Genomic DNA, 22,520 nt, shown 5'->3' on the forward strand with positions numbered 1-22,520 from the left:
TCATAAATAGAATCTTGGACCAGATTCTGCCAAATATTGTAGAATTAAAAGTAATTAATGATCTCACCTGACAGGCGTCCACTTGCCTAGCATAAAAATGCCTTCCATGGGTGACATTTTTGTATAGGTCAAAGTATTACTGATATTTTTTATGCTTTTTGTCTAGCAATTTGTCATCTTTTTCATGCCCATACTGAATTTTATTATAACACTTTCTTTGCGTGCAGAAGTTGAAGTGGTGTATGTGTGATACTCGTATATGAGATGAATCGGATCATAATCTCGGATTTCTTTTATGTTGCTTTCAACAAAGTCTGTAAAGGTGGCTACAATCACTACTTTTTTCATTTTCCTGCTAAATTCCTTTCCAAATTAAGAAATTCAGTTTACACTTTGTTCATTCTATTTTTGCAATAAAGGCAACATGTAACAAAGGTGTGACACATAGTAAAAGCATTCTGTTGTCCCGATTCATAATGGAATGTATAATCTTCATTATGTGTTTATACTTTTTAATGGAGAAAAAAACATATTATCATCTTTGCCACAAATAGTATATCTAGTAATGTGATATTGTATTACAAGTGAAGTTGAACCTAAGGCAGTGAATGCAATTAGAAGTAACTGAATATATATACTTTGAATAGCTCTATAATTTGTTAGAGGAAAATATATCATGCTGGATGCCCAAGAGAGGTGAGGCTGCTGCTGCTCCATGTCCCCAGGTCCAACCAGTAGTGAGGCTGAAGATGTATCCCCAGCAGGCACATGCATACAGAGCACACCTATACACCACATATATACATATATACATATCTATGTGGCCAGCCACACAGATCACAGACAGACACACAGAGCATTCACACAAACATAGACAGCACCAATGGCCTCATCCTGCTCCCCTCTCTGGCTGAGCAGGATGGAGGTCCACTAGTGAGAATATATATATACATATGTACAAGGTGGATCCCTCCAGCAACTGGTCTCAGGCACTCAGTCTGCCCAGTAGCTGGCCCTTGGATCCCAATCTCTCCAGTTGCTGGCACCTGGGCATACGAGCTCCTGAGGCTGCAGCCCCACTCCAGTTGCTGGTACAGACCATCACACACACAAAGTTGACCAGGACTTTCCAGGTCCCAGTAGCTGATGCCCCTGTGCTCCCACCCTTAGAGACACACAGGCGCTCTCACACCCACAGTTGGCCGGGACTCCCCTGGTCCCGTAACCGACCCAGCTGGGCTCTCACCCTTACAGACACACAGGCATACCCAGAGCTGGCCCTAAAAGACCCATTCATCCCCTGGGCTCCCAGGCCGTGTCACCTATTCACCAGCTTGCCTGGCTTGTTCTTTGCTAGCGATCACAAATTCACTTGCATACCCGTGCTTGCTCCAGTCACTGGCACCATGGACACATGGGCCTTCCAACTTGTGGTCTGACTCCAGTTGTTGGCACTCAGACCCCCGTACACACACACACACAGAGAACAGTGAGTCCCTCACCTAGGAAAGAGTTAGAAAGGAATTTAATAAGAAGATAGGACAGACTGCGCTGATCAGGCACGGGGCATAGCCAGACAAGTGCACTGACCAGCCAACTATTTACATGCGACCGGCCCTTTTTATCTCCTTACCCCTCTCTTTTCCCCATACTTGTTCCTCCTCAAATCACCTAAACCCCTCCCTTTTCCTGCCTTTGGTTCCTCCCCTAAACATCCCATAATAAATCCTGTGCAATCCCTGAACTGCTCTTTCCCTGCATCCCATAATGTGTCCCACCTCTAGGGCAGCAAACCCCCTTCAGTCTGAAAGATAATCCGGAAAGCTGCTCCTGATGACTCATCTTGATGGGTGTCACATATGGACAATGGGGCTGATGGCTCTGCTGGGACAGCCCTGGGAAGGGCCCAGAGAAGGTGTTCCCCTGGAGTCCTTGCCTGCCACTGTGCCAGTCCAGGTTTCCTGCCTGCCACTGTGCCCCTGTGCTCCTCTGGGCTTGTGGAGATGGGCCTCTGATGGGCTGATGTTTTCAGAGTGAGCCTGCAGCAGGAACCACCATCCTTGTAGTGGAGATACTGTGCCTAATGCAGGTGCAAAGAATCAAGAAGTACAGTCAGTTACTATTTCTGCTGTTCTCACTGGGAGACGATGGTGAGCGTAAGATGACTATGGATTTTTACCTTCAGTGGAACATGTGAACTGATACTGCCACACAAGGAAATGAGACTTCCAGTACTTTCCTATATAGCTGGGGTTTATAGGCTTTATGTTTGATCTGTTTAACACAAATTTGCTTCAAAATCCACCTGCCTGGCAAAGCTTCCATTCAAAATAGAAAAGTGTTTCACTTCAGAACTTTATTCCCGTTCCCTCAGGAGATTACTTTTGCCTCTTATCAGGTTTTCCATTACTTGTTTATCAGCCCATCTTTTCTGCTAACTTTTGAAATGTACCAAAATGCAATTATAAACAACACTTCCTCCAGCCACTCTAGCCCAGGACTCCCTCCTGCCCAGCCTCTGGAGCCCAGCCTGGCGCACCTGGGGTCTATGCCCATGCTGAGGAACACAGTTGCCACTTTCTCGTTTGCAGGTTCTACCACTAGCGAAGCTGAGCACACACAGAGGACACTGACAGGGCCAGTTACAGACTGTCACGAACAAAGTGCTGCCTTCAACAGCACCATATACAGGGCCCACATAAAACATAAACATAGACATCCAAGTCCCCTTCCTCCTCTTCAGCTGGCAGAGATAGAAGTTCACTAGTGAAGGCACACACACAACACTCTCTAGATTCACAAGCACACGCACATTCGTGGATCCCCCAAGTACTGGCACAGCCCCCTCTGTCCGCCCGGTACGCCTGCCCAGATCCTGGGCCCTCTTACCTGCTTCACGGGTCCCCTACTCACCAGCTAGTCCAGCTTGATGCTCACTAGCAAACACGCATGCACTCACACACTCATCCCACAAACACTCCACACTCGCAAGTCCCCCTGGGTACACCAGCACAGACCCTTGCCTGCCATGGTACCCCAGCCCAGACCTGGAACCTCCTACTCACCAGTTAGTCCAGCTCGAAGTTTGCTAGCAAATTACACACGCATACCCCCACGCACACCAGGTTTGGGGAAAATACACATACTCAGCCCCCTGCCAGCAGCTGGCACCAGGCACATGGGCTGTGACACGCGGCCCCACTCCAGCCACCAGTGGTGAGCCCCTCATGCACATCACACACACCAGTCCCTCCCCAGTAACTGGTTTTCGGGACACACACTGTTCCTGCCCCAGTGGCTGGTGGCCAAGACCCCCACTCGCTCCAGTACCTGGCACTGAGACCCCACTTGCTCCAGTACCTGGCACCACAGGCCAGGGGTACCTATACCCCAAGTCTGACTCCATCAGCTGGCACCCAGTCCACTCACACCAGTCCCCACAGTAGCTGGCACTCCAGGCTCAAAGTCTGTAGGACCCTCCCTAGATCTAGAGAGCTATGGCCCCTCCAACTACTGATGCTAGTGTTGTCCCACAAGCGGGGTCCGGTACCCAGTGTGCAATAAGCCAATCCTACACACAGAGCTGAGATATTTATTTATCTCATGTTTGCGCAAAGATGGGTGCTAGGTGGTAATTCCACAAAGCTAGCACACCACACAAAAGAACTACAGCGTATTTATCTTGTTACATGATTAGCAAAAGCCCGCCTAAGTTCATGCTCATTGGTTAGTTATGTTCAAATTAGCCTCGCTTGCCATGTAGATTAGCACACATGCTCCTTGCAGGTGTGGGGGGGCAAGTCTTTCCAGTCTTAAATTGAGTTGGTGGTCACGATCTCCCGCTGCCACCTTGACCTTTCCCCTAGTTACCGCAGTTTTTTGCTGACTTCTTGGTTTTTTGGCAATCAGCTAGCCTCCAGCGCCTTCTAGGGCAGGATGTTCCCCTTTTATCAGTCTTTTAGTTCTTCTTCAAGGGCATAGTCGTTGTAAGGCATGCATTGTTTATACAAGGTAATCAGGCTAGAAAAATGAAGACTACAGTCTAGGTATTAACCCAAACATATGGCTACATTTCCCTCCTTTGAGACTATAGAAGAGGAACTTCACTGTAGTTTCTCTTATATTAGTCTCATCCTCTCATAACTTTGTCTCCCTATTATAGAACAACATTTCCAAAAACACTGTGTTATTATGTAGATACATACAAAAGCTAATAAGGCAATTATTATAATGCTTAATAACTTTTTTTATCCATACACTCAGATCAGGGAACCAGGAAGTCAACCATTTAAATGTTTCTTCAAATCTGTAAGATGTGTCATCCCTTTGTATCTCATGGAGTATTTTAGTCTGTTTCCAGATCTCTTCTAAATCTGTAGAAATCCTACCATTCTGGTCTACATATACACAACAACTTGTATTTAAAACTGTGCACACTCCTCCTTGGGAGGTTAGCATCATATCTAGAGCCATTCTGTTCTATAAAGTGATTTTAGCCAATTCAGACACTTCTTCTTGTAGGGCTTTGATAGCATCAAAAGTCTCGTTCCCAATTTTCTCAATTACGGCAGAAATATTTACTATAGCTTTTTCTAATTCACTAACTCCTAACCAGGGGAGAAACCATCTAGCGAAGGAGTGAAATCCTGTGGGTCTGTCGATCAATGGATTCTTTGTGTTTCTTTTATTTCTCCGGAGGTAGGTTCTCCTCCATAATAATTTCCTGGTAGATTGTGAACTTCCCATTCTTGTTCTATTGTATCATTGTATGGTGTTTGGTCACTGTTATTCTGTACATGTTTTACAAATTTCGGGAAAGAGTAATTGAGGGGTATTCCTATTAAAGGAACACCGTTCTTAGAATTCTCGGGGAAATGAGTACAGATCCAGCAATTAGACTTGTTCACCATTTGTGCTGGTTTTTGCATCAAAGTAAAATGCCAATTCTGTTCCCACGGATTTCCTGGTTCCCCATAAGACACTTTAGCATTTCTTAATTTCATCCATAGGCAACAGAGGAGTATCACCCCCCCCCTTAGCTCCTTCATTTCCTTTCCTAAAGAGATCTGTATACCTACACAAATACACTAGCAAAGATATGAAAACAATTATCAAAACGCAATACAAAGATCTTAAGCCTTGTATACAGTCTAGCTCAATATATGATTTTCCAGAGTCCCAGCTACAGTTCATTGGGATCGAGAGAGCTTCAGCTTCAGCCGTCCCGTTTCTTCAGGGATCCACTCCTTCTGCGGAGCTTTCTTCATGCGGGTATAGTGTATCCACGAATCTATGCCCTTCACTTTCACAGCGGTATAAGTGATAAGCAGCACCAGGTAAGGTCCTTTCCACCTTTCTTTCAAAGGCTCATCCTTCCAGGTGCGGACGTAAACTTCATCTCCAGGTTGAAATTCATGCACCGGTGAATCTAAAGGCAAAGGAGCTCGTTGGTTAAGGTACCTGTGCAAGGAAGACAAAGTCTGCGACAAGGATAATAAATAATTGACCAGCATTCCCTCTCCTTTCATGCGCATTTGGTCCTCTTTTCCTGTCATCAAATTTACAGGATATGGTTTTCCATACAGTATTTCAAAAGGACTCACTTTTTCTCTTACTCTAGGAGTAACCCGAATTCTCATTAATGCTATAGGTAGGACATCTACCCACTTCATTTGCGTTTCCTGACATAGCTTCGAGATCTGTCTCTTTAGGGCCTGATTCATCCTTTCTACCTTCCCCCTTGACTGTGGCCTCCAAGGGGTATGTATGCAAATCCCATTGTATTTGTAAAAACTTAGAGACCCCTTGAACTATTTCCGCTACAAAGTGAGGTCCATTGTCTGATGACATCCCTTCAGGGATGCCGAATCTCGGAATCGCCTCTTTGAGCAGAATTCTAACCACTTCCCTGGATTTGTTGGTACGGCACAGGAAGGCTTCAGGCCACCCAGAAAAAGTATCAACTAACACTAAGAGATACTTAAACTGGTTACATGTTGGTAACTCAGAGAAATCTATTTGCCAGTATTCCCCCGGGGTTTGACCCCATCTCACTTCCCCGAGAGGAGGTTCCCATTGAACTTTTCTCGGTGGAATCAGCGCTCCAATCAATGATTCCTTTTTTAGCAACCCTTTTAGCCGTCTCGTCTGCCTTTCGATTTCCTTTGATAACCTCGGTTTGTCCTTTCTGGTAGGCTTTGCAATGTACAATTGCAACTTCTTTTGGTCCCAAAACAGCTTGCAGCAGTTTTAAAATCTCTGGTCCATACTTGATAGGGGTTCCTTGAGAGGATAACTGTCCACGCTCTTTCCAAATGGCTCCATGTGCATGGACCACTCCAAACGCATATTTGGAATCTGTGTATATGTTTACCCTTTTATCTTTGGATAGCTCTAAAGCTCGAGTAATAGCTATGATTTCTGCTTTCTGAGTGGAGGTATTGGGTGGCAATGCTCGTGCTTCGACTTCCTCTTGTAGAGTTACCACGGCATATCCAGCTTTTCGTTCTCCATTCACCATGAAGCTACTTCCATCTGTGAAAAGTTCAACTTCTGGATCGCTTCATGGTACATCTTTCAAATCGGGTCTGCTGGAATATACCTTTTCGATAACAGGTAGGCAGTCGTGTTCTAGCTCTCCCTTCTCGTCTATCGGCATTAAAGTGGCAGGATTTAAGGTTGAAGACATTTTTAAAGTGACATCGTCTCGTTCGATCAGCACCGCCTGATATTAGGCTAGCCTGCTAGGAGAGATCCAGTGGTGCCCCTTTTGTTCAAGTACAGCCGTCACTGCATGTGGTACAAAAAACCATGATAGGCTGCCCCAAGGTTAATTTCCGGGCTGCTTTAACTAGCAGCACCACTGCAGCTACAGCTCTCAAACATGCAGGCCATCCTTTGCTTACTTCATCTAACTGTTTGGAGAAGTAAGCTACAGGTCTTCTCCAGTCTCCCAGAGTCTGGGTCAGAACTCCTAACGCTACATGTTGCCTTTCATGCACACATAGCGTCAATGGTTTTGTCAGGTCCGGCAACCCCAAAGCGGGGGCCCTCATTAATTCAGCTTTGATGGTATCGAATCCTTTCCGGCATTCTGGGGTCCATTCCAAAGTTTCCCCAGGTCCTTGCCATTCTTCCAATTCTTTGGCAAGTACGTTACCAAACAAGGTTGGGCTGTTCTTGAATCCTTGCGGTAGTACAGTCCAGCAGAGCTGTGTCTTCCTTCCGGTGGTGGGACTCTCCCATTCAAAGGTGAAAATCTTCTGGCTCTCCTCTTCCAGGGGAATGCAGAAGGCGGCATCCTTTAAATCTAACACTGTAAAATACACATTGTCTTCGGGTATTGCAGACAACAAGGTATAGGGATTTGGTACAACTGGATGTACATCAACTGTGATTTTATTAATTTCTCTTAAATCTTGTACCAATCGATACTCTTGAGTTCGAGGTTTCTTAACTGGTAAGATGGGAGTATTGTACTCTGATTGGCACTCCCACAACAGTCCATACTGCATAAAAGTATTAATCAACGGTTCTAGGCCCACTCTAACCTCTAATTTCATAGGGTATTGTCTTTTTCTTACCGGTTGAGCTCCCGATTTTAATTCGACCTTTACCGGAACAGCATTCTTGGCTCGTCCAGGTTTCTTGGAAGCCCGTACCAGGGGTATTACAGCATTCAAAATATCCACTGAGATTCTGGTCCCTTCTTGTTTCTTTTCAGTCAATAGACACAGCTGAGCTCTCCACGCTGTCTCCTCGGGCACATGTAACTGAATGGACTTATCAGAGAATGTTAATTGCGCTTTCACTTTACACAATAGATCACGTCCCAGCAATGGGAGGGGGCATTCTGGCATATATAGAAATTCGTGAGTCAATGCAGTGTTTCCAATTGTGCATTCCATAGGTTTTAAAAATGGCCTAAGAGCTCGTTTTCCCGTGACCCCAACAATTGGCGTGTACATTTTACTTAAGGGCCCTTTACAACTAGTTACTACCGAATGGGTTGCCCCGCTATCTGCTGAGAAATCTATAACTTCATTCCCCAGCTTTACGGGAACCAGGGGGTCGGCTGGGGAAATCTTGATATTCTCCCCCAGTCCCCTTCATTCAGTATCAGATGTCCCTAACATGATCAGATTAGCATCTGATTCTTGTCCCCCTTCTCCTGAGGATTCAGCAAATGATTTTCTTCTCTGTGGGCATTCAGATTTCCAGTGTCCTTCCTTTTTACAATAAGCACACTGATTAGGACCCAAAGGAGTACCGTTCAAGGAATTAACTCCCCGCCCCACTCTGCTCCGTCCACCTTTTCCCCTATCTCTATTATTATAAACCTTGCATGCTATTTCTGTCAACTGTGATACAGACATTCCTCCAGCTCCATCTACTCGTTGCAGCTTCTTTCTAATGTCAGGGGCTGATTGTCTGCACATCCTCAGCCTCCCCATTGTCCTCAATGCATTTCTTTTCATGTTCTTTGCAACAACCCTTTTTCTTTCCTTTCCCATTAACGCTTTCTGCTAATACATACATCCCATCAGCATCGTCCATCAACAATCTACTTTTTTTTTTTACGAGTTTCATGATCACGCCTCAGAACGAAAAACAAATCGATGTACGCAACCTCATCCCATTTATCCATCCTTCCACAAAACAGCATTAACTGCAAAATAGTGTTATAATTCAATGATCCATTCTCTGGCCATTTTTCTCCATCATCCAGTTCATACATCGGTCACCATTGGGCACAATAAGCTTTTAATTTATCTTTCTTTAGGGGATCCCCTCCAAACCTTCTCCAATTTTTCAGGATGCATCCTAAGGGAGTACACAGGGGTACATCGGTAGAGGCAGCCGCACCCATATTACCAGATTCCGACCCCCTGTCGGAACAGGATTCCTCTGAGCTCTCACTGCGGGCCTCTCTTGATGCGTCTTATGTAGAGCAAATTTAAGCCACTCGGCTTACCAGATTCCAACCCCCTGTCGGAATAGGAATCCTTTTTAAGCTCCTGCTGCAGGCCTCTCTTGGCACGTCTTACGCAGAGCAATTCCAAGCCATTTGAAAAGGGGCTACTTACCTCCGTAGTCCCTTGCCTCCTTTTAAATACATCGTATTGGCGTTGCACCGTTGAGTTGCCTGTCATCCGTCTGCAGAGAGGAACCGGTGGATTCCCCGATCAAAGGGTTGGTGCGCACTGGAGTCCTTCCCAGTCCCGTCTCTCATCCGGAGCAGCAGGACAACCCGGGCAAGGCTTAAAATAGCGGTCCCATCTGGTTCGCCAGAAACTGTTGTCCCACAAGCGGGGTCCGGTACCCAGTGTGCAATAAGCCAATCCTACACACAGAGCTGAGATATTTATTTATCTTGTTTGCGCAAAGATGGGTGCTAGGTGGTAATTCCACAAAGCTAGCACACCACACAAAAGAACTACAGCGTATTTATCTTGTTACATGATTAGCAAAAGTTCATGCTCATTGGTTAGTTATGTTCAAATTAGCTTCGCTTGCCATGTAGATTAGCACACATGCTCCTTGCAGGTGTGGGGGGGCAAGTCTTTCCAGTCTTAAATTGAGTTGGTGGTCGCGATCTCCCGCTGCCGCCTTGACCTTTCCCCTAGTTACCGCAGTTTTTTGCTGACTTCTTGGTTTTTTGGCAATCAGCTAGCCTCCAGCGCCTTCTAGGGCAGGATGTTCCCCTTTTATCAGTCTTTTAGTTCTTCTTCAAGGGCATAGTCGTTGTAAGGCATGCATTGTTTATACAAGGTAATCAGGCTAGAAAAATGAAGACTACAGTCTAGGTATTAACCCAAACATATGGCTATACTAGGACCGTCACTTGCTCCAGTAGCTGACACCAAAGGCTGTGGGGCACCCACACCCCTGGTCCGACTCCAGTAGCTGGCACCAAATCTACTCACACAGCACACAGGTCTCACCAGTATCTGGCACTTAGTCCTTGCAGCACACATACACATGGGACAGAAAGTGAGATTATGCAGAGACATAGCAAAAGATTTAATAAGATAGGACAGACTGTGGTGATCAGGTGCCAGGGCTCAGCCAGACAAATGTACTGACCAACCCCATTTTAGATGCAACTAGCCCCGTTTATAACCTTTTCTGTCTCTTTGTTCCTCCCTGCTCCCCCTTCCCCTGCGAACTGCTTCATCAGCTGGCATAGTTCCACTGACTCCCTCCAACATCCTCCACCCTCAGGTTTGCATCTTTATCAGTTGCAAAGTCCCAGTTTGTCTGCAATTTCTTGATAGCCCATCAATTAGTGTGACTGACCAGGTTTGTTTCTGGTTATTGTCTTTGTTAATGCTAATTGGTCAGGTTTTATGACTTTGTGTGTTTGTCTCCCTCCCTTTCCTTATCCTCCCAATTGAAAAAAATAAACTTTCTCATGCTCCACATATCCTTACCAATTAGTGCCACTGACCAGGTTTGTCTCTGTATGTTCTTGTTTATGGCTCCTTTGACCAGATACCCTTAAAGGAGCAGACACTCTCCTTCCACATACCGTTACATCATTATTTTTTAAAACTCAAACCAAAAGTTTCTAATACAAGACTGACATTATTTCCATGTTTAATATCAATTTGCTTTAAAGTTTCTTTTGAGTAACACTCCATATGAAAAAAGGTCTCATAACCTTTTGGGGTACTTTTTCTAATCCCGTGCTTTCTCTCCTTGCACATACTGGGGGCAAGGCAGAGGGGAAAGGAAAATTAGCTCATTATCTCAAGACAGGAAGTGAATGATTTCAATGACGGAGCAAAGCCAAATATATTATTGTACCTCCACCTACTCATGTTCACCTATTTGCCAGATAGGGAAGGATGTCTAGTCTTTCCCTCTTTTTTGTGCTGACGTTTCTCCTTCTTTGAGGAGCATTCCTAACCAAAACTGTGTTATCATAGAATCATAGAATCATAGAATAGTTTGGGTTGGAAGGGACCTCTAAAGGTCATCTAGTCCAACCCCCCTGCCGTGGGCAGGGACATCTTCAACTAGATCAGGTTGCTCAAGGCTCCGTCCAGCCTGACCTTGAATGTTTCCAGGGATGGGTGGGGCATCCACCACCTCTCTGGACAACCTGTTCCAGTATCTCACCACCCTCAGCGTAAAAAATTTCTTCCTTATATCTAGTCTATATCTGCCCCCCCTTTAGTTTAAAGCCATTCCCCCTTGTCCTGTCGCAACAGGCCCTGCTAAAAAGTTTGCCCCCATCTTTTTTATAAGCCCCCTTTAAGTAATGATAGGCTGTAATAAGGTCTCCCCAAAGCCTTCTCTTCTCTAGGCTGAACAACCCCAGCTCTCTCAGCCTTTCTTCATAGGAGAGGTGTCCCATCCCCCTGATCATTTTCGTGGCCCTCCTCTGGACCCGCTCCAACAGGTCCGTGTCTTTCTTATGCTGAGAGCTCCAGAGCCGGATGCAGTACTCCAGGTGGGGTCTCACCAGAGCAGAGTAGAGGGGCAGAATCACCTCCCTCGACCTGCTGTCTACGCTGCTTTTGATGCGGCCCAGGATATGATTGGCCTTCTGGGCTGCAAGCGCACATTGCCGGCTCATGTCCAGCTTTTCATTCACCAGTACCCCCAAGTCCTTCTCGGCAGGGCTGCTCTCAATCCCCTAGCCTGTATTGATACTGGGGGTTGCCCCGACCCAGGTGCAGGACCTTGCACTTGGCCTTGTTGAACCTCATGAGGTTCACATGGGCCCACTTCTCGAGCTTGTCCAGGTCCCTCTGGATGGCATCCCGTCCCTCTGGCATGTCGACCACACCACTCAGCTTGGTGTCGTCTGCAAACTTGCTGAGGGTGCACTCGATCCCACTGTCTATGTCATTGATGAAGATATTAAACAGTACCGGTCCCAGTACGGACCCCTGCGGGACGCCACTCATCACCAATCTCCATCTGGACATTGAGCCGTTGACCACTACCCTCTGGATGCGACCATCTAACCAATTCCTCACCCACCGGACAGTCCACCCATCGAATCCACACCTCTCCAGTTTAGAGAGAAGGATGTTGTGGGGGACCGTGTCAAAGGCCTTACAGAGGTCCAGATAGATGACATCTGTAGCCCTTCCCATGTCCACTGATGTAGTCCCTCCTTCATAGAAGGCCACTAGGTTAGTCAGGCAGGACTTGCCCTTGGTGAAGCCATGCTGGCTGTCTCGAATCACCTCCCTGTCCTCCATGTGCCTTAGCATAGCTTCCAGGAGGATCTGCTCCATGATCTTCCCAGGCACAGAGGTGAGGCTGACTGGCCTGTAGTTCCCCGGGTCTTCCTTTTTTCCCTTTTTAAAAATGGGGGTTATGTTTCCCCTTTTCCAGTCAGTGGGAACTTCACCGGACTGCCACGACTTCTCAAGTACGATGGATAGTGGCTTAGCAACTTCATCCGCCAGTTCCTTCAGGACCTGTGGATGGATCTCATTGGGTCCCATGGACTTGTGCACCTTCAGGTGCCTTAGATGGTCTCGAACCTGATCTTCTCCCACAGTGGGCGGCTCTTCATTCTCCCAGTCCCCGCCTTTGCCTTCTGCGGCTTGGGCGGTGAGGCTCGGGCACTTGCCGGTGAAGACCGAGGCAAAAAAGTCATTGAGTACCTCCGCCTTCTCCGTGTCCCGGGTAACCAGGTCTCCCGTTTCGTTCCGGAGAGGGCCCAGTGTTAACTGTGTTAACTTCCTCCTTTATAAATAAGACTTGCCTTCTGCTGTCTTTGATGCTACAGAAAGGCAGTAAATATCTACAGTAATTTTCATTAAAATCAAGGGAGTGTAAACTGCTGACAGGATCCTATGAATATAATTTAATAGCAAAGCCTGCTAAGCAAGACCTCTACTTCTGAGACAATCATCAGAGCTCTCTGGCAAAATAACAACTTGTTGTAGTAACTTACATATCTCTTATTCTGGCCATAAAAAGCACATGTCACATATTAGTACATGCCATTGTAAGATACTTACTGGGGTCAGTTTTAACTAAAGAGATGTTGAAGCTGGTAAGAATGCATTTGGCTCCTTACACAACTCTGTAGCTATAGCTCTGTAGCTGACTGTGACATCCCCAAAAGGTGTTTCCAATAGTCAGAAATTACTAGAGTACAAGAACACCTTATTCTCATCAATCTTGCCCTCAAAAGCCTAAGCATCAGGTATATGGGAATTGATTATATCAGTAATCCACAACACTTGGATTCCCTCCAAGAGAGATTTTTTAAGTATTTCTTGTGTTTATGGCTACTGAAGTAGCACCAGACAGTTATACTTTTACTCTTTTTTGGTACTCCAGAGAAATTCTGCTAAATAAATGGTCTGTCCTATTTCTCAGTCAAATATCACAGAGTAACAGCAAATATGGAAACAGTAGGAATGAGCGATATTTTTGCATTGAAAGAATCCATTAAAAGAAAAAAAATCATTGTTATAACAACTCTTATCTCTTACTTAACTCTAAATTTTATGAGGTTTTCTCTAATAACAAGTAAGAGTTCAGCAATAAACACAGTTAGCTTCACTCTTTTGATACTTCCTATCTGTCTTTGCTGACTTTCAATTCCCTGTTTCTGTTCTGTTTCTTATTTTTACTCTATGTCTTTGACATTGTATTAGGTTTACATGGCAAGGTTTTGGTAGCAGTGGGGGCTGCAGGGGTGGCTTCTGTGAGAAGACACCAGGAGCTGCGCCCATGTCAGACAGAGCCAGTTCTAGCCGGCTCCAAGACCCTGCCAGCAACCAACATTCCCCATCCCTCTGCGCCGCTTGAGGGGAGGAGGCAGAAGAGTTGGAAGTGACGTTGAGCCTGGGAAGAAGGGGGAGGGGGGGTGAGAAGTGTTTTTAGATTTGTTCTTATTTTTCATTATCCTACTCTGATTAATTAGCAATAAATTAAATTAATTTCCCAAAGTTGTGTCTGTTTTGCCCGCGATGGTAATTGTTAAGTAATCTCCCTGTCCTTATCTCGAGCCATGAGCCTTTTGTCATATTTTCTCCCCTGTACTGTACAGGAGGGCGAGTGATAGAGCAGCTTGGTGGTCACCTGGCAGCCAGCCAAGGGCAACCCACCACAGACATTAAGATACATAAGTGAAAAATACTGCCTCAACAAAAAATAATATTAAAAGGAATTTTTTAATGTGTTGCAGAAATATCACATTCTTGGACTTTTATATTGACAGGATTGACCTCTAATCAATGATGCTAGTATGTATTGACCCTGAATGTAGCTTCTTTAATTGCTAGCTTCCCTACTGAGTGTTGCTTTCAATATGCTAGCTTTCAGCCTGCTTTCAGATATAACTATAGAATTAACTGCTCTAACATTTTTAGTCAGGGAATCTCTTGACCTAGAGGCATAGGTGACAAAGGCTTTTTCACCTGTCATTTCTTGTTTGTTTGCAAAAAGTTAAAACATTACTAGGCTTAGACTGTAAGGTTTGAGATGAAATGTAGGGTTATAAATGTTTACCCTGGAAAGTAAATACGAGAGTAAATGTTTGTAAAATATTGTAAAACATCAGTGTAAAGTTATGACCTTTTATATTTCTAGGTCTTTACAGTCGACGCAGTTGAAAAATATATTAGGAATAACCTTACAGCTTTTGGTCTTTCTGGGTTTTTTTGTTTTGTGGATTTGTTTTGGGGGTTTTTTTATAAGGTTCATCAGTAGACAAATAGGCTAAGCTTTTCATTGATATGTGATCTGGCTGCTTTATGGTACCAGACTGGTCCTCCTGACAGCACAAAGCACAAGAAGAACCCAGTGCAAAGAGGACCTCCAGGGATTCTATTCCTGTTTTCTATTGCCTGTGCAGGAAGAAAAAGAAAAAAAGAAAAAAAGAAAAAAAGAGGGCGAGGGGAAAAGGCAGAGAAATGAGGCATGGATCATAGAATCGAAGAATCATAGAATCATTAAGGTTGGAAAAGACCTTTAAGATCATTGAGTCCAACCGTCGACCCAACACTACCAAGTCCACCACTAAACCATGTCCCCAAGTGCCAGGTCTTTTAAATACCTCCAGGGATGGTGACTCAACCACTTCCCTGGGCAGCCTGTTCCATAATCCTTTTCGTGAAGAAATTTTTCCTAATATCCAATCTAAACCTCCCTGGCGCAACTTGAGGCCATTTCCTCTCGTCCTATCACTAGTTACTTGGGAGAAGAGACCGACACCCACCTCGCTACAACCTCCTTCCAGGTAGTTGTAGAGAGCGATGAGGTCTCCCCTCAGCCTCCTCTTCTCCAGGCTAAACAACCCCAGTTCCCTCAGCTGCTCCTCAGAAGACTTGTTCTCCAGACCCCTCACCAGCCTCGTTGCCCTCCTCTGGACACGCTCCAGCACCTCAACGTCCTTCTTGTAGTGAGGGGCCCAAAACTGAACACAGTATTCGAGGTGCAGCCTCACCAGGGCCCAGTACAAATGGACAATCACTTCCCTACTCCTGCTGGCCACACTATTTCTGATACAGGCCAGGATGACATTGGCCTTCTTGGCCGCCTGGGCACACCGCTGGCTCATATTCAGCCGGCTGTCCACCAACACCCCCAGGTCCTTTTCCGCCAGGCAGCTTTCCAGCCACTCTTCCCCAAGCCTGTAGCGCTGCATGGGGTTGTTGTGGCCAAAGTGCAGGACCCGGCACTTGGCCTTGTTGAACCTCATACAGTGGGCCTCGGCCCATCGATCCAGCCTGTCCAGGTCCCTCTGCAGAGCCTTCCTACCCTCAAGCAGATCAACACTCCCGCCCAACTTGGTGTCGTCTGCAAACTCGATCCCCTCATCCAGATCATTGATAAAGATATTGAACAAGACCGGCCCCAAAACTGAGCCCTGGGGAACACCGCTCGTGACCGGCCGCCAACTGGATTGAACTCCATTCACCACAACTCTCTGGGCCCGGCCGTCCAGCCAGTTTTTGACCCAGTGAAGCGTACGCCCGTCCAAGCCATGAGCAGCCAGCTTCTCGAGGAGAATGCTGTGGGAGACGGTGTCAAAGGCCTTACTGAAGTCCAGGTAGACCACATCCACAGCCTTTCCCTCATCCACTAGGCGGGTCACCTGGTCATAGAAGGAGATCAGGTTGGTCAAGCAGGACCTGCCTCTCATGAGCCCGTGCTGGCTGGGCCTGATCCCCTGGTTGTTCTGTAGATGCCGTGTGATGGCACTCAAGATGATCTGCTCCATAACCTTCCCCGGCACCGAGGTCACGCTGACAGGCCTGTAGTTCCCTGGATCCTCCTTCCAGCCCTTCTTGTAGACAGGCATCACATTTGCTAACCTCCAGTCAACTGGGACCTCCCCGGTTAGCCAGGACTGCTGATAAATGATTGAAAGAGGCTTGGTGAGCACTTCTGCCAGTTCCCTCAGTACCCTTGGGTGGATCCTATCCAGCCCCATGGACTTGTGTGTGTCTCAGTGGTGTAGCAGGTTGCTAACCATTTCCCCTTGGATTATGGGGGCTTCACTCTGCTCCCCGTCCCTGTCTTCCAGCTCAGGGGGCTGGGTACCCCGAGAACAACTGGTCTTACTATTAAAGGCTGCGGCAAAGAAGGCATTAAGTACCTCAGCCTTTTCCTCATCCTTTGTCACTATGTTTCCCCTCGCATCCAATAACGGATGGAGATTCTCCTTAGCCCTCCTTTTGTTGCTAATGTATTTATAGAAACATTTTTTTATTGTCTTTTACAGCAGTAGCCAGATTAAGTCCTAGTTGGGCTTTGGCCCCAACTTTGGATGGGGCATGATGGGGTGCTACACTGCTTTATCAGTTCTTGGCTCTTCTCAGCATTCTGCAACCATGCATGGTTGGCATGATTTACAAAATCTCACACAGTATTCTATTGAGGGACTACAGCCAGATCTGTGGAGGTGAATTTTAAGCTACTTCTCCATGCTGACTCTGGTGTTTATCCTCCACAGGTCATGCCTATCCCAGTGTTTGGACCTTTCATGTTTGAATCAGTATTTGTTTCTTCCTCAACTAGAAGTGCCAGTAGGATGGCTGAACTCATAAGGAGGGCTTTAAACTAGGAATGATGGGGGAGAGAGAGAGTAACCAGCAGTCCTGTGAGGGAGCGATGAACAGGGTCGATGAGCAAAGGGCACGGGGTGATATGACAGGAAGGGAACACAAAATCATCAAAATGAGACTTAAGCAGGGTCACCTCCAGCGCTTCCATGTAAGCAAAGAAGTACCTACAATGCACCATTATGGAGAAACCCCCAAAACCCTTTCAGTATGCTGGGGTGCCTCCCTAACGTGTCTGTATACTAATGCATGCAGTATGGGGAATAAACATGAGGAGTTGGAGATCTGTGAGCAGTTGCAGGGCTATGATCCTGTTGGGATCACAGAGATGTGGTAGGATGTCTCCCATGACTGGAGTGTTGCAATGGAGGGATACAGACTCTTTAGGAAGGACAGGATAGGAAGATGAGGAGGGGGAGTTGCCCTTTATGTCAGAGAGCAGCTGGAGTGCATGGAGCTCTGCCTGGGGATGGATGAGGAGTCAACGAAGAGTTTATGTGTTACCGTAAGTCGGCAGGTGAAAAACTCTCTAAGACTCAATTTGGAGTTTTAGAAAGCAGGCATTCTTTATTGCGGCGTCAGGCGCACAGGGGATCACTCCACCTAGTGTGCGCGCCAGGCTGCTCAACTATGGGAGTTATGTACAATCAGAATATACATATTCATTAGATTTCTGAGAAATGATTAGCATATTCATGTTATTTCTTGGAACTCATTAACATATGCAAAAGCCTTTAACGCATGCGCTCTTATGTTCATTGGGGGTCTTCCAGGGTCCTCTGGTGGTCATCGATCGTCTTCCTCACTGTGTCCGCCAATTGAACTCAGTCTTTTCACCTAGTTGCAGTAGCTGATTTCAGCATAACTTCCTTATCTATTCCACCCTTGTACACAGAGCTTCAAGGATTCCTTTTGTCTATGGAATGTCCAGTCTGCAGAACATTTAGTTACTTCGCTTCGACAAAGAGAACCGTATGTCTCCTTAGTATTTCAGTATCAGTGCCAGAAACTCATCTGATGATTGGTTCAGTTTTGGTGCGCAGTGGACCTGTTTTGTCCATTGCCAAGCTGACTAGAACCAGCTGTGATGGACACAGGGCCGTGCATTACTTCCTCCTACACAGGTCACCTGTGCCACTCCCTCCACTACCAAAACCCTGCCAATTATGTCTGATACATGATATAAATAGATAGCCCAGTATGACTTTCGGCAGAAGAAATTCGCCTTGAAGCCACCAAGGCGAAGGGCTCCGGAGCGGAGGATCGCGCCGGGGGACCCTTCCTGAAGCGGCAAAACTGCAGCAAAACCCGCAAAGGCAAAAGCGCAGGGAGTGAGAGGGTGCCCTAGCCCCCTCTCCCCAAGCCGGAGGAGGGAGCTCCTGACGAGCGGCAGCTCTGACTCAGCGTGGGCGGGGACAGGAGGGACGGTGGCCAAACCCCCTCACATACAAGAGCAGCCCCCAGGGAGTTGCAGAGCGTGGTGAACAGGGCAGGGAAACAGGATGTGGCGCATCAGAAGGGCATGGCGTGGCAGTTTGCACAGGCAGGGCATGCAGGGAAGGCGAGCGGGCGGGGCGCAGTCCCCCTCCTGGCTCTAGAGGCCAACTCAACTAGTAGTCATCGCCCTCCCAGAAGAGGACCAGCTATGGTTTCCACTCGGCTGAAAGCCATTGCCAGAAGGAATGTGGCGACCCAGACGGAGCCCTCACGCGAGCATACAGCTGTCCAGGTCTCTGGCTGCAGGGAGTGCCTGACCCTGTCACTTGTACTGGAGGGCAGCAGAGACACCACCTGTGTGCGGTGTGACCAGGTGGATGACCTGCTTGGCCTGGTGGCAGAGCTGAAGGAGGAAGTGGAAAGGTTAAGGAGTATCCGGGAGTGTGAGAGGGAGATAGACTGGTGGAGCTGCACCCTACCATCCCTGAGGTAAAGGCAGCAGATGGAGGCTCCACAAGAAGCAGAGGATCCCCTGCCCTCCTGCCACCAGGCAGAAGGAGGGGACCTAAGTGATGGGGGGGAATGGAAACAGGTCCCTGCTCGGGGTGCCAGGCGAACCCCTGCCTGGCCTCCCTCACCTTCCCAGTTGCCCTTACAGAACAGATATGGGGCCCTGGAACTTGAGGGCCAGGCAAATGAGGATGTAGATGAAGGTCCATCCAGGAGGTTGCCTAGGGTGAGGCAGTCAGCCCCATGCATTATGACTGCCGCTGCTAAGAAAAAAAGGAGGGTAATTGTCATAGACGATTACCTTCTGAGGGGAACAGAGGGCCCAATATGCCGACCGGACCCATCCCACAGGGAAGTCTGCTGCCTCCCTGGGGCCCGGGTCAGAGACATTACTAGGAAGCTCCCTGGTCTGGTACGGCCTTCTGATTACTACCCGCTGTTGGTTATGCAGGCTGGCAGCGATGAGGTTCCAGAGAGAAGTCCTGAAGCAATCAAAAGGGACTTCAGGGCACTGGGGCGACTGGTTGAAGGGTCAGGAGCACAGGTAGTGTTTTCCTCAATCCCTACAGTGGCAGGGAAGAATACTGAAAGGAACAGGAAAACACACCTGATCAACACGTGGCTCAGGGGCTGGTGCCGTCGGAGGAATTTTGGCTTTTTTGACCATGGGGAGGTTTACATGGCACCGGGCCTGCTGGTGACAGATGGAGATCAGCTGTCTCACAGGGGGAAAAGGATTCTCACTCATGAATTGGCAGGGCTCATTGAGAGGGCTTTAAACTAGGTTCGAAGGGGGAAGGGGATAAAACCAGGCTCGCTAGAGATGAGCCAAGGGGTGGCGTGCCGATGCCGGGGGCAAAATCGATAGCCCAGCTCAAGTGCATCTACACCAATGCACGCAGCATGGGCGGCAAAGAGGAGGAGCTGGAAGCCATTGTGCAGCGGGAGAGATATGACTTAGTCGCCATCACAGAAACATGGTGGGGTGACTCCCATGACTGGAGTGCTGCAATGGATGGCTATAAACTCTTCAGAAGGGACAGGCGAGGAAGGAGAGGCGGTGGGGTGGCCCTGTATGTTAGGGAGTGTTTCGATTGTCTAGAGCTCAACGATTGTGATGATGGTACGGTTGAGTGTTTATGGGTAAGGATGAGGGGGAAGGCCAACGAGGCAGATATCCTGCTGGGAGTCTGTTATAGACCACCCAACCAGGATGAAGGGGCGGATGAAGCATTCTATAAGCGGCTGGCAGAAGTCTCTCAATCGCTAGCCCTTGTTCTCGTGGGGGACTTCAACTTCCCGGACGTCTGCTGGAAATACAACACGGCAGAGAGGAAGCAGTCTAGGAGGTTCCTGGAGTGTGTGGAAGACAACTTCCTGACACAGCTGGTAAGTGAGCCTACCAGGGGAGGTGCCTCGCTCGACCTGCTGTTTACAAACAGAGAAGGACTGGTGGGAGATGTGGTGGTCAGAGGCCGTCTTGGGCTTAGCGACCATGAAATGGTAGAATTCTCGATTCTTGGTGAAGTAAGGAGGGGGGCCAGCAAAACCGCAACCATGGACTTCCGGAGGGTGGACTTTGGCCTGTTCAGGACGCTGGTTGAGAGAGTCCCTTGGGAGACAGTCCTGAAGGGCAAAGGGGTCCAGGAAGGCTGGACGATCTTCAAGAAGGAAGTCTTAAAGGTGCAGGAGCAGGCTGTCCCCGTACGCCATAAGAAGAATGGGTGGGGAAGACGAACGGCCTGGCTGAACAGGGAGCTCTTGCTGGGACTCAGGAAAAAAAGGAGAGTTTACCCCTTGTGGAAGAAGGGGCAGGCGACTCAAGAAGAGTACAGGGATCTCGTTAGGTCGTGCAGAGAGGAAATGAGAAAGGCAAAAGCCCAGCTAGAACGCAATCTGGCCGCTGTCATTAGAGACAACAAAAAATGTTTTTACAAATATATTAATGACAAGAAGAGAGCCAAGGAGAATCTCCATCCTTTATTGGATGCGGGGGGGAACATTGTCACCGAGGATGAGGAAAAGGCTGAGGTACTCAATGCCTTCTTTGCCTCAGTCTTTAACAGGCTGACCAGTTATCCTCAGGGTACTCAGCCCCCTGAGCTGGAAGACAGGGACAGCGAGCAGGATGAACCCCCCATAATCCAAGAGGAAGCAGTCAACGACCTGCTATGCCACCTAGATGCTCACAAGTCTATGGGGCCGGATGGGATCCACCTGAGAGTGCCGAGGGAGCTGGCGGAGGAGCTCGCCAAGCCACTCTCCATCATTTATCAGCAGTCCTGGTTAACGGGGGAGGTCCCGGATGACTGGAGGCTTGCCAATGTGACGCCCATCTACAAGAAGGGCCGGAAGGAGGATCCGGGGAACTACAGGCCTATCAGCCTGACCTCGGTGCCGGGGAAGATTATGGAGCGGTTCATCTTGAGGGCGCTCACAAGGCATGAGCGGGACAACCAGGGGATCAGGCCCAGCCAGCACGGGTTCATGAGAGGCAGGTCCTGCTTGACCAACCTGATCTCCTTCTATGACCAGGTGACCCGCCTAGTGGATGAGGGAAAGGCTGTGGATGTGGTCTACCTGGACTTCAGTAAGGCCTTTGACACCGTCTCCCACAGCATTCTCCTAGAGAAGCTGGCGGCTCACGGCTTAGACAGGTGGACTCTGCGCTGGGTCAAAAACTGGCTGGATGGCCGGGCCCAGAGAGTTGTGGTGAATGATGGAGTTAAATCCCGTTGGCAGCCGGTCACGAGCGGTGTTCCCCAGGGCTCAGTTTTGGGGCCGGTCTTGTTCAATATCTTTATCAATGATCTGGATGAGGGGATCGAGTGCACCCTCAGTAAGTTTGCAGACGACACCAAGTTGGGCGTGAGTGTTGATCTGCTCGAGGGTAGGAAGGCTCTGCAGAGGGACCTGGACAGGCTGGATTGATGGGCTGAGGCCAACTGCATGAGATTCAACAAGGCCAAGTGCCGGGTCCTGCACTTCGGCCGCAACAACCCCATGCAGCGCTACAGGCTTGGGGAAGAGTGGCTGGAAAGCTGCCTGTCGGAAAAGGACCTGGGGGTGTTGGTGGACAGCCGGCTGAACATGCGCCGGCAGTGTGCCCAGGCGGCCAAGAAGGCCAATGGCATCCTGGCCTGTATCAGAAATAGTGTGGCCAGCAGGAGTAGGGAAGTGATCGTGCCCCTGTACTCGGCACTGGTGAGGCCGCCCCTCTAATACTGTGTTCAGTTTTGGGCCCCTCACTACAAGAAGGACGTTGAGGTGCTGGAGCGTGTCCAGAGAAGGGCAACGAGGCTGGTGAGGGGTCTGGAGAACAAGTCTTCTGAGGAGCAGCTGAGGGAACTGGGGTTGTTTAGCCTGGAGAAGAGGAGGCTCAGGGGAGACCTCATCGCTCTCTACAACTACCTGAAAGGAGGTTGTAGCGAGGTGGGTGTCGGTCTCTTCTCCCAAGTAACTAGCGATAGGACGAGAGGAAATGGCCTCAAGTTGCGCCAGGGGAGGTTTAGATTGGACATGAGG

This window comes from Aptenodytes patagonicus, chromosome W (genome assembly GCF_965638725.1).
Source record: "Aptenodytes patagonicus chromosome W, bAptPat1.pri.cur, whole genome shotgun sequence".
Lineage (NCBI taxonomy): Eukaryota > Metazoa > Chordata > Aves > Sphenisciformes > Spheniscidae > Aptenodytes > Aptenodytes patagonicus.